The sequence below is a fragment of the Carassius carassius genome, chromosome 7 (assembly GCF_963082965.1).
Source record: "Carassius carassius chromosome 7, fCarCar2.1, whole genome shotgun sequence".
NCBI classification, from domain to species: Eukaryota; Metazoa; Chordata; class Actinopteri; order Cypriniformes; family Cyprinidae; genus Carassius; species Carassius carassius.
The window spans coordinates 22,449,403-22,461,998 of NC_081761.1; the positions used below are offsets into that span (position 1 = coordinate 22,449,403).

General features: G+C 44.8%; 1 pseudogene; it reads left to right on the plus strand.

The window, feature by feature from the left end:
* The first annotated feature begins 12,024 nt into the window (after window positions 1–12,024).
* LOC132144351 (U1 spliceosomal RNA) lies at window positions 12,025–12,178 on the plus strand (annotated as a pseudogene).
* Window positions 12,179–12,596: the final 418 nt, after the last annotated feature.

The following is a 12,596-nucleotide window of genomic DNA, read 5'->3' on the forward strand; positions in this document are numbered from 1 at the left end:
CATGGAAGGCACCTTTAACTGCCCGAAACCGTTCTGTTACTTCCTCCGCCTTCACTGCCTTCGATGGCGGGGCGGCCAAGGGGTATGCTGGGATTCCCCCGGTGGAGCGTTCTGTTGCGATGCAACTGTGTCCACAGAGCGCCTCCGCTTGGCGTGGCGGTGCCAAGCTGCCCTCCAAGGCCTGTAAGTTCTCATCCACGCTTGTGGCCAAGGCTTACAGAGCTGCCCTGCATGCCATGGCCTCACTTCAGGTCTATCAGGCCAAGCTGCTCCGGCAGCTGCACAAGGGCAGTGCTGACCCAGGGGTTTTGCAAGAGGCGCGCACTGCTACCGACCTCGCTCTCCGGGCGACGAAGGTCACTGCGCGCTCCTTGGGTCAGGTGATGTCCACTTTGGTGGTCCAGGAGCGCCTCCTATGGCTGAAACTGGCAGACATGAGGGAGAGTGATCGGGCTCAGATCCTCAACTCCCCGGTCTCCCAGGATGGCCTCTTCGGCGACGCGGTAGAGAGCTTTGCCCAGCAGTTCTCTGCCGCCCAGAAGCAGTCTGAGGCCATCAGACACATCCTGCCCCGGCGGCCCACTGCTGCCTCCACTCCCGCTCGGCCACAGCAGCAGCCTTTTCCCCCGGCCGCAATGTAGAGATGGCCGCAGAAGGGCAGCGCAACCCAGGTTTCGGGGTGTCCATGTGACGATGGTGGGCAAAGATGCCCCTGTCATCCGCGCGGAGGTCGCGGCCCTGCTGGCAAAGGGCGCGATAGAACCGGTCCCTCCAGCCGACATGAAGTCCGGCTTTTACAGCCCTTACTTCATCGTACCCAAGAAGACAGGTGGGTTACGACCAATCCTGGACTTGCGTGCCTTGAACCGAGCTCTGCACAGACTCCCGTTCAAGATGCCAACACCCAAGCGCATTTTGGAAATGCATTCGTCCGATGGATTGGTTTGCAGCGATCGACCTGAAGAACGCGTACTTTCATGTCTCCATTCTTCCTCGACAAAGACCGTTTGTCCAGACATGTTGTTGTGTCAACAGATGCCTCTGCCACGGGCTTCGGTGCCATGTGCAACGGGCATGCTGCGTCGGGCTCCTGGACAGGACCCCAACTTCAGTGGCATGTCAATTGCCTCCAGTTGCTAGCAGTACAGCTTGCTCTGCACAGCTTCAGGGCCCTTCTGAAGGACAAGCACGTTCTGGTCCGTACGGACAACACTGCGACCGTAGCGTACATCAACCGTCAGGGTGGTCTACGCTCCCGCCGCATGTCGCAACTCGCTTGCCATCTCCTCTTGTGGAGTTACAAGCATCTGAAGTCGCTTCGTGCCATTCACTTTCCGTGCAGGCTCAATCGTGCAGCCGACGAGCTCTCACGGCAGCAGTCTCGCCCCTGGGAATGGAGACTCCACCCCCAGTCGGTTCAGCTGATTTGGGAACAATTCGGAGACACTCAGGTAGACCTGTTTGCCTCTCCAGAAAATTCCCACTGCCAGTTGTTTTTCTCCCTGACCGAGGGCACTCTCGGCACGGGCGACCTGGCACACAGCTGGCCGCTGGGCCTGTGCAAGTATGCGGGCACCCTCTGGCACCCACGTCCCGATCTGTGGAACCTACATGTGTGGGTCCTGGACGGGTCACGGAAGGTTTAGGTACCTTGCCACCACAGGTGGTAGCTACCATCACTTCCGCTAGATCCATGTCCACCAGACACGCCTATGCTTTGAAGTGGAACCTCTTCATCACTTGGTGTTCTTGACGGCGTGAGGACCCCTGGAAATGTCCGATTGGGTCAGTGCTTTCCTTTCTTCAGGAGGGGTTGGAACGAAGGCTGTCTCCTTCCACCCTCAAGGTCTATGTGGCCTCCATTTTGGCTCACCATGACCCTGTTGAAGGTAAGTCTCTGGGGAGGCACGATCTGAACATCAGGTTCCTGAGAGGAGCAAGGAGGCCAAATCCGCCTCGCCCTCAGCAAGTCCCCTCTTGGGACCTCGCAGTGGTTCTATCGGCACTGCAGAGGGGTCCCTTCGTACCCTTGCTCTCAGTTGAGCTAAAGTTTTTATCTTTGAAAACTGCGCTCCTGACGGCTTTGGCTTCGGTGAAGAGGGTCGGGGACCTGCAGGCATTTTCAGTTGACGAAGCGTGCCTGGAATTCGGGCCGGCTAACTCTCACGTTATCTTGAGACCCCGGCCTGGGTACGTGCCCAAAGTTCCCACCACTCCTTTTAGGGATCAGGTGGTGAACTTGCTAGCGCTGCCCCTGGAGGAGGCAGACCCAGTCCTTGCGCTGCTCTGTCCAGTACGTGCACTCCACACCTACGTGGACAGAACTCAGTGCCTTAGGACCTCAGACCAGCTATTTGTCTGTTACGGAGGCCAGCAGAAGGGAAAGGCTGTCTCCAAGCAGAGGTTATCCCACTGGATAGTGGATGCTATTGTCCTGGCTTATCAGGCTCAAGACCTGCCATGCCCCCTAGGGGTGAGAGCTCACTCAACTAGGAGTGTAGCTTCCTCCTGGGCGCTGGCGCATGGCGCCTTGCTAACAGACATCTGTAGAGCTGCGGGCTGGGAGACACCTAACACATTCACGAGATTGTATAATCTCCGTGTAGAGCCCGTGTCCTCCCGGGTACTCGCCCCTTCGGGCCAGTAAGGACCTGCTCGGTGTCAATCCACTTGCTGCGCCATTCCACTCCGCGTACTGGATGCGTGCGCTATTCCCCAGTTCCTCAGTCAGAACCCTGGGTTCACTTCAGCACTGTTAATGTCCAACACTTGTGTACATGCCCCTTGGTCAGCCCTGTGTGGGACTAGGTGCCTCCATGTGGTGTGATTCCCCTTTCTGGGCAATCCCACGTGTTTATGTCCACAGTAAGTCTCTCCGCAGCATGTGTCTTTCCCTTGGCAAGCCCCTTGCCAGCCCTGTCATTGAAACTTCCACCCTGCAGGCTGGGTACCTCAGAGTTCTTATGTATCACCACCTGGGTGGATGCCTGCCTTCTGTAAGTCCTCCCACAGGCAGGCAGCCTGCTAGCATACGTCCAGCTGGAATATGCTACCCAGTGTATTCTGTGTAATTTATGAGCCCTCACTCGTGCTGGCCTCGCGACAGGGTGCTATCACTCACACAGGTCGCTGGAAGACAGCCATGTGGCGTTTTGTAAGGGACCCCATTCGTAACGTCGAATGTGACTGACTGAAAGGGAACATCTTGGTTACGTATGTAACCCTCGTTCCCTAAAGGAGGGAATGGAGACGTTCCTCCTGGACCTGGACCTCCTGGACAGCAACCAATCTGGCTTCAAAAGTGGCCACTCAACTGAGACTGCTCTGCTCTCGGTTACTGAAGCCCTGCGACTAGCAAGAGCAGCTTCAAATTTCCTCGGTTCTCATCTTACTGGACCTGTCTGCTGCTTTTGACACTGTTAATCACCAGATTCTCCTGTCCACCCTCAGAAAGATGGGCATCTCTGGAACTGCACTCGTGTGGGTTAAGTTTCTTATCACTGCTACGCTGATGACACCAAACTCGACTTCTCATTCCAGCCAGATGACCCGACGGTAGCTGCTCGCATTTCAGCCTGTCTGAGTGACATTTCTAGCTGGATGAATGACCATCACCTTCAGCTTAACCTTACGAAGACAGAACTCCTGGTGATTCCAGCTAACCCATTGCTTCATCACAACCTCTCTATACAGCTGGGCTCATCATCCATTACTCCTTCTAGGACAGCCAGAAACCTAGGAGTTGTGATGGATCATCAGTTAAGATTCACAGACCACATTGCTACAACGACCCGCTCCTGCAGGTTTGCCTTATACAACATTAGGAAGATTAGACCCTTCCTGTCAGAGCAAGCAACCCAACTTCTTGTCCAAGCTCTTGTTCTCTCCAGACTGGACTATTGTAATGCTGTAATGCTTTTCTTGTCTTTTCATTTATAAAAAAAAAAAAAAAAAACTGGCTATGTGTTCTATACTAGACTAATTGAGACTTGTCATGGCACTGGTATACTGTAGTTGTTCTCTTGTTGACCTGACTGCTTCTATTGTTCTCATTTGTAAGTCGCTTTTCGATAAAAGCATCTGCTAAATGATTAAATGTAAATGTAATGTTTTTTATGAAATATCTATATTGACTGCATGATTGCATGATCATATCATCGTATTATTTACTGCAATGAGAGCCACAAAAGTAAAGCTTTGCAAGCTGGGCAGCAACTAACACTGCTGTAGGTTGCTTTTTGGTGGATGTACGGTGTACATTTTAGGACATCCTCAGACCTCAATCATCAAATGAAAAGGCGTCATGCCTCAGACTAAAAGGCTTCAGTCATCGGACAAAACGGCATCACACCTCTGACTGAAAAGCTTCAGGTCTCAGGAAAAACGACGTCAGGTCTCATACAATTAACCTTAGGCCTCAGACGAAACGGACTCAGGCAAAAAGTCATCAGACTAAACGGACTCAGACAAAAAGTCATCAGACGAAACGGACTCAGGCAAAAAGTCATCAGACGAAACGGACTCAGACAAAAAGTCATCAGACGAAACGGACTCAGGCAAAAAGTCATCAGACGAAACGGACTCAGACAAAAAGTCATCAGACGAAACGGACTCAGGTGGAATATAGCGTTGCCCCGCCCCATGTGACGTCACACGCACACCGTTCACAGGAAGTGGTATATCATGGTTGATTGATGGCAAAAGGAGGTAAGCAGCATCTGATATTTTATATTTTAACAGTTTTATTCAAATGTTACACTAATTAAGTTATATAGGGAAGAGAACATGCTTTTCGAGAGTCTTGTGTGCACGTTTAGAAAGTTAGTTAGCCATATTGCAGCTAGCGAGCTTTTATTTTGGCCAAGTAGTAAAATTACCCTTACGAAAAATAACCATGGTTTTACTATCAAAAACCAAAAACAAACAAAAAACAAATAATCAATATAGTTAAATCATGGTATCCACAGATTAACCATGGTTTTGCTACTAACCATAGTTTAACCATGATGTTTGTAGTAAAACTGTAGTTATACAAATGGTACGTTAATCATTCCACAAAAAAAAAAAACATGTTACTACACTTTTACTATAATAAAACCATGGTCACTTTACGTCTGGGTAAAGCGAATTCTTTTAAGCTATTAGACTGTTCTACCTTGGTCTAATTATAACATACCTGTATGAGTCTAACATTAGTTGTTGAATTAAATGATGAAAAAAAACGTTACTACACTTTTACTATAATAAAACCACAATGCACTGTATATAGAACAACTTTGTTGTTTCATCTCATAAATAATCATAACAATTATAAAACTTACTTATTTGTGGATGTAACTTTTATGAGTATGATTATGTATAACACGCAATAAACACCATGCTAAATCCACATGATTTATAATGGTTTATAAGTCTTATATCTTGACATTATTTATTTAAAATGTATACAGTATCTTACTATCTTATTGATATTACAATACATTTGGTTAAAATCAAAAGTATTACATATTACACATTCATCTGATCAGATATTTGATATGATGGCTGTTTAGGGAAAAATAATATTTTAATTTTCATTATTATTGTTGTAGTTATTTATAGTGGGTTTTGCCTGCTTTGAGTAAAGTAACAAAACAACAATGCCAAGATATGAGACTTGTATTATATCTAAGGGAAACATTCTGTTGTAAGTTAAGTGGATGCATTATATTCATTTCGTATTATAATTCATAGTCTTAAATGCTATAACCACAAATAAGTAAATTATACTTACATTATAACACATTAAAACTGTTATTATGATTACTCATGAGATGATATGACATATTACAAAGTTTTTTTTCTAATACATTATGCATTCATTATAATGCCATAAGAATACTCTTATAATTTTTTTTAAATACGGGCTTCATAGGAAGTGTTACAGTTAAGTTTAATCGATAATGTACTTCTTCACTGATGTTATACAATATTCTTGTACAAATGAAAAAAAAAATGTTTACAGCATCTAATGCTTTTATCTTGCAGTGAAACGCAACTAAGAAGATGAATAAAATCAAGTGAGCCACAGAGATAGCATCGCCCAAGAGCACAGGCATGTATTTTTCTTTTCTGCATTGGTAAGAACACTATTAACTCAAAGAAAGTATATGTATACATTTAAACATCATAGACTAATAATGGACAAGAGTGCAGATTAAGTAACAAATATATAAATTAAAACCACCCAAGATCAGTAAACGATCTTTAACTATTACTGTATTCGTTTTACATTAAGGGAGTTCATCCAGAGGCAGTGAGTGAACTGTGTGTCCTGAAACCAGAATCAGTTGGGAAGAATGGAATCAAGTCTACCCCATAAAAGGCTTACACAGGTAATTCACAACTCTCTTTGTTTGTGTGCGCACAGCTATAGTTTAATGTCTGTCACGTTTATGAACTTTCTGTTTCCTTTTTTGGTCTTCCTGTTCTTGTTTTAGTTAACTGATTGATCCTCACCTGTTTCCAGTTCCCTCATCACCTTCTATGTGTATAAATACCTGTTCTGTTCAGTTCCTCCTCGTCCGTGATTGTTGATGTATCGTTGTTGAATGTATGCTAAATGTATTTTGTTAATATAGTCTGTACTCCCTTTGTCATCAGTAAACTCCTTATTTGTTCCAGATCCTCTTCTCTCCCTTTGTTTTACGTTTAGCACTACCTCATCTGTAACAGAATCACGGACCCAAACAGTATAGTTTATTTTAGCGGCGTTTTTTCTTTCATTTATTTTTTGCTTTGTTTTTCGCCTCTCCCGGAATGGCCATCCCAGCAGTCTGTCTCCTATGCCTGGAGCAACTGGACCGTTCGCTGGAGGACCACACCAGGGACTTTTTAGATCTGGCGTGCCTTACTCACTTCCCCGACCGGAGTAAGGCACGCCTACCAGCGAACGGTCCCCGAGAGGATTTTGCCGCTTTTGTGGAGTGGGTGCTGGAGAAAAATGGTTCTTCATTAACCATCAGCACCGCCCAGGAGGATATCTCCAGCCCCATGGATCTTATGGACTGGTCTATGGATGTAATTCCTGTATCCCCTGTTTTTCCGCTGGTTCCGTCCAGCCCTGATTCCCCTGTATACCCTCTCAGTCTCCCACTCCTACCTCCTCCAGTCATTTCCTCTGCTCCATTTCCGCTGGTTTCGCCCAGCCCTGAATTTTCTTTTTCTCCGCTGGTTCCGCCCAGCCCTGAGTTTTCTGTTTCTCCGCTGGTTCCGTCCAGCCCTGAATTTTCTGTTTCTCCGCTGGTTCCGCCCAGCCCTGAATTTTCTGTTTCTCTGATGGTTCCGCCCAGCCCTGAATTTTCTGTTTCTCCGCTGGTTCCGCCCAGCCCTGAATTTTCTGTCTCTCCGCTGGTTCCGCCCAGCTATGAATTTTCTGTCTCTCCGCTGGTTCCGCCCAGCTCTGAATTTTCTGTCTCTCCGCTGGTTCCGCCCAGCTCTGAATTTCCTGTGTCTCCGCTGGTTCCGCCCAGCTCTGAATTTCCTGTGTCCCTGCTGGTTCCGCCCAGCTCTGAATTTCCTGTGTCTCCGCTGGTTCCGCCCAGCTCTGAATTTCCTGTGTCCCTGCTGGTTCCGCCCAGCTCTGAATTTCCTGTGTCTCCGCTGGTTCCGCCCAGCTCTGGATTTTCTGTGGCCCCGCTGGTTCCGCCCAGCTCTGAATTTTCTGTGTCTCCTGTACTCCCTCCCAGCCTCCCTCTCCCACCTCCTCCTAGACCTGCCAGTTCCCCTGCTCCACTTCCGCTGGTTCCGTCCAGCCCTGATTCTCCTGTGTTTCCTCCCTTCCTTCCTCTCTCTCCTCCTCCTAGACCAGCCCGTTCATCGACCTCATCTCCGCTGGTGCCAGTCAGTACCGCAGCTCACCCTAAGTCCGCGCCATCTGGGCGCGATGGTTCGCCGCTGGACTGCCAGTCTCCAGCTCCGCCTTGGCATGTTAAGGCCCTGTCTCCGCCTCCAGCCTCCGAGCCCTGGACTCCTCCTCGGTCCTTCGACCCAGCGGCTCCGCCTTGACTCTTAGCTCCCTCGTCTCCACCGTGGCCTGTCATCCCACCTGCTCCACCGGGCTCCCACCGAGGACGCACCGTTCCGGGAGGGGGCGAACTGTCACGTTTATGAACGTTCTGTTTCCTTTTTTGGTCTTCCTGTTCTTGTTTTAGTTAATTGATTGATCCTCACCTGTTTCCAGTTCCCTCATCACCTTCTGTGTGTATAAATACCCGTTCTGTTCAGTTCCTCCTCGTCCGTGATTGTTGATGTATCGTTGTTGAATGTATGCTAAATGTATCTTGTTAATATAGTCTGTACTCCCTTTGTCATCAGTAAACTCCTTATTTGTTCCAGATCCTCTTCTCTCCCTTTGTTTTACGTTTAGCACTACCTCATCTGTAACAATGTCTTCACGACTCATCATTTGTGTTCATTTCTTTAGGACCCCTTTCAGATGCTGATGTCTTGGCTTCTGGTGCAAAACTAAATCAGATTAATCCCAAGCCTCTGCTGCCACACATACTTGAGGGCATGTCAAAAGTAGAGTTGTACCTCTTGGCAGTCCACTTTCAAACCAATGTCACCCTATAGCTGCAGGTGTTCCTGATGTTAATTTTCCCCCACTACCTGTGCTTGGTTTTCAGTTTGGCTGTAATTTTAAAATAGTCCAGACGGACGAGTGCATGATCCATCTGAAATATTCCAGTTTGGACTAGTGGAGGTAAAAAGCACCTCTGCTGAAAACATTGCTCCGGTTCCATTTATGAAAATTCAAAGAGGACTAGCCAAACTTAAAGAGACCCATAAGTACTACTGGCAGGTACAAGGTCAGACTGCAGTCACTGTTCTACACTGGTGTGACTATGTGACTGACACAAAATCAGATTTCACAATACAGATGATTTGGCGAGATGATGCCTTCATAGCATCAATGAAAGTACTATTATAACGTTTACCTGGATGTGTATCTTTCAGTGGTATGAATGGACAGATTCTGTTCATATTATAGTATGAACCTAAGATTTATTTTTACATTCATAGTAAATATATACTTTATGTAGTTGAGTAGTATGTAGCATATTTTGTAGTAGATCTTTTGTAACATATTAGATACATCACAAATGATAACAATAAATATATATTGTACTTGCTATTAATTAGAAATATGTACATACCGAGGTGAATACTTTGTCTTGTATTAAATCTTCTGTAATGTATATGATATGCATATTCTTTTACTAGTTGTGTATATTACATTTGATACATTGTATGATATAACAAATAAGATTTTTTCATGAGTTAATATAAAAATACTTTTTATTGTCAACTATTTCATTGTGTCTGTCAAATTATTTTCAGTGATATTTTATTTAAATAATTTCATTATACAAAATCAAAAATTTTACATTACAATAAAAAAAGTAAAAACACATTTAATGATGGTAGGTATTAAAGGTATGCACTGCAACTAACTGTGAAAAGATAAAAAAAAAATTATAAATAAAAAACTACTATCAAATGTTAACACTGTAACACTACTATTGTAATAATCCCAGTCATTCTTAAAAATCTAATATACTAATATACATTCACTGCTCAAGAAACATTGGTCCCTGATAATAAACCATAAAACAGCAATTATGCCAGATCTGATTAATTCTTCCTGACAAGGTGAGTGGCACAACAGAATCCCAGATGTGTATTTCCTTGACCCTTCTAATCTGAGGCATGCAGTGGCCTGTGTTTTTTTACAGTCCTGTTTGCTGAACTGCTTGGCACATTTAAAAGGTGGAATGATCCGTCTAGCACCAACACTGGAGAGAATATCTTCAATAGTGAACTTTGTCATAACCACTCTCCACTGCACCACACAGAGCTACCCCAACCAGACCTTTGAATGTGGTAGTGCACTTATAACTTCAGAGTGGAGTTTCAGTGATGTAGGGCTTTCACATCAGATTTCTGTACGGTCCAGGATGACATGCAGGTTTGGATTGAACAAACTGTAATTCTCTGGCATGGAGGAACTAATTTGTTGCCTGGACATCTAAATGGGTACTGAACCCAGGTAATCGTCCTGCTCAGCATAGCCACTATTACCCAGAAAATTTCAGCGATAACTTGATTGACTGAAACAAACAAATATATATTTAATTATAAGACAGAACCATTGTTTTTACTAAATCATTTAATTCAACAACTAGTGTTAGACTCATACAGGTATGTTATAATTAGACCAAGCTAGAACAGTCTAATAGCTTGAAAGAATTTGCTTTACCCAGACGTAAAGTGACCATGGTTTTATTATAGTAAAAGTGTAGTAACAGTTTTTTTTGTGTAATGATTAACGTACCATTTGTATAACCACAGTTTAACTATAAACACCATGGTTAACCTGTTAGCCAGCACCCCCCATTATGGGACTCACAGCTGAAAGTGCTCTAACTAACTTATAATTGTAATAGTTTCCTACTTCAGTGTGTTACTGTCACGGAATCACAAGAGGCAGACAGGTGGTAAGTAGAAATGAGATTTATTAAACAAGTGCAACAGGGCCGGGATGCAAAGGTGAGTAATGAAGTTGAAGATATCGTTCTCTGTGACTTAACTGAATGGTAACCAAAGTCTCTGGTTTAGGAGCTGGAGGAAGAGATCGGGAAGGTTCTCCGAAGGAAGGCGGATGGCTGACGGCTGATGAACGGGAATGATGACTTCAGAAGGTAAGTGGTTTTCTCAGAGGTGAGTAGCTCGGGTGAGTCTGTTGTCAGTGGTATTGACGAGGCCAGACGATGACTGGTGAGTGAGAGTGGTTTATAAAGGGCATGAGATGATGAGATGCCCAGGTGAGGGTGATTAGTATTCAGGGGAGAGTGAACGAGAGGGTGGAGCGAGTGAAGATGACGGCATGGCAGTGACAGTTACAAACATAATTGTGGTGTCTTTAGAAAGAAGACCCTTTGGGCTTCACTTTTTATCAACCAGATTTGATAATACTCAAAAATATTAAATGTTATAGACACTGAAGTGCCTTGAATTGTTTTTACCATTCTTAAATATTTTTTTTATTTGATATAAAAATACATGAAATGAGTCCTGGAGCAATCTAGAAAAGTAATGGGTTGAAAGCCACATGTCTCATGAGTTTCTATTTCAAATCTGAATAAAATATCATGAAAAATGAGACTCCTGCAAATATTTTTATGAGACTATGTCTACACCCCCTACCCCCAAATATAAGAAAATATATTTCCCAATAGTACTGAAGGCTTCTACAAACTATTTATTCAGTAAACATACCACTGCATATTTTTTTTTCAATTATAAAACACTAGACAGAAACTTAGACATCATATAAATGATTTATTTGAGCACTAGAAAAATACAAACATCATGGTTAAACTATGGTTAGTAGTGATTTAACTATATCGACCATTTGTTTTTTGTTTGTTTTTGGTTTTTGATAGTAAAACCATGGTTATTTTTCGTAAGGGTAATTTTACTACTTGTCCAAAATAAAAGCTTGCTAGTTGCAATATGGCTAACTAACTTTTTAAACGTGTACACAACACTCTCGAAAAGCATGTTCTCTTCTCTTCCCTATATAACTTAATTAGTGTAACATTTGAATAAAACTGTTAAAATATAAAATATCAGACACTGCTTACCTCCTTTTGCCATCAATCAACCATGATATACCACTTCCTGTGAATGGCGTGCGTGTGACATCACATGGGGCGGGGCAACGCTATATTCCACCTGAGTCCGATTCGTCTGATGACTTTTTGTCCGAGTCGGTTTCGTCTGATGCCTAAGGTTAATTGTATGAGACCTGACACCTGACGTCGTTTTTCCTGAGACCTGAAGCTTTTCAGTCAGAGGCGCGATGCCGTTTTGTCCGATGACTGAAGCCTTTTAGTCTGAGGCATGACGCCTTTTCATTTAATGACTGAGGTCTGAGGATGTCCTAAAATGTACACCGTACGGGTGTGCTTTTGCTGCCGCTGTCTTACCTGGCATTGGAGACACCATGATCAAGAAGGTGGTTGACCCAGGGTGAGGCTTGTCCATTGCACTCCGGCCGTGCTGACCCCTGCGAATTCCCCAAAAGTGGGAATCTCGACTGCATAATTTATGGTAGTGGGGGACTATGTTCTGAAATTTGGGGAAGTCGGGGCCTAGGGGTTAGAGAGTTTGACTCTTAACCCTAAGGTTGTGGGTTCGAGTCTCGGGCTGGCAATACCATGACTGAGGTGCCCTTGAGCAAGGCACTGAAAACCTAACTGCTCCCTGGGCGCTGCAGCATAAATGTCTGCCCACTGCTTCGGGATGTGTTTTTTACGGTGTGTGTTCACTGCTGTGTACATGTGCACTGTGGATGGGTTAAATGCAGAGCACGAATTCTGAGTATGGGTCACCATACTCGGCTGTATGTCTCGTCTCGTCTTGTTCATTTCGTAGGGCATCTCTCTCACTCAGCAGCATGTCTCTATGGCAAATGCAGGGGGGTTGAGCCCATTCAAAACCATGGGAGCCCTGAGTAGAGCGTTGGCAGATGTTAAAAAGAAATATGACTT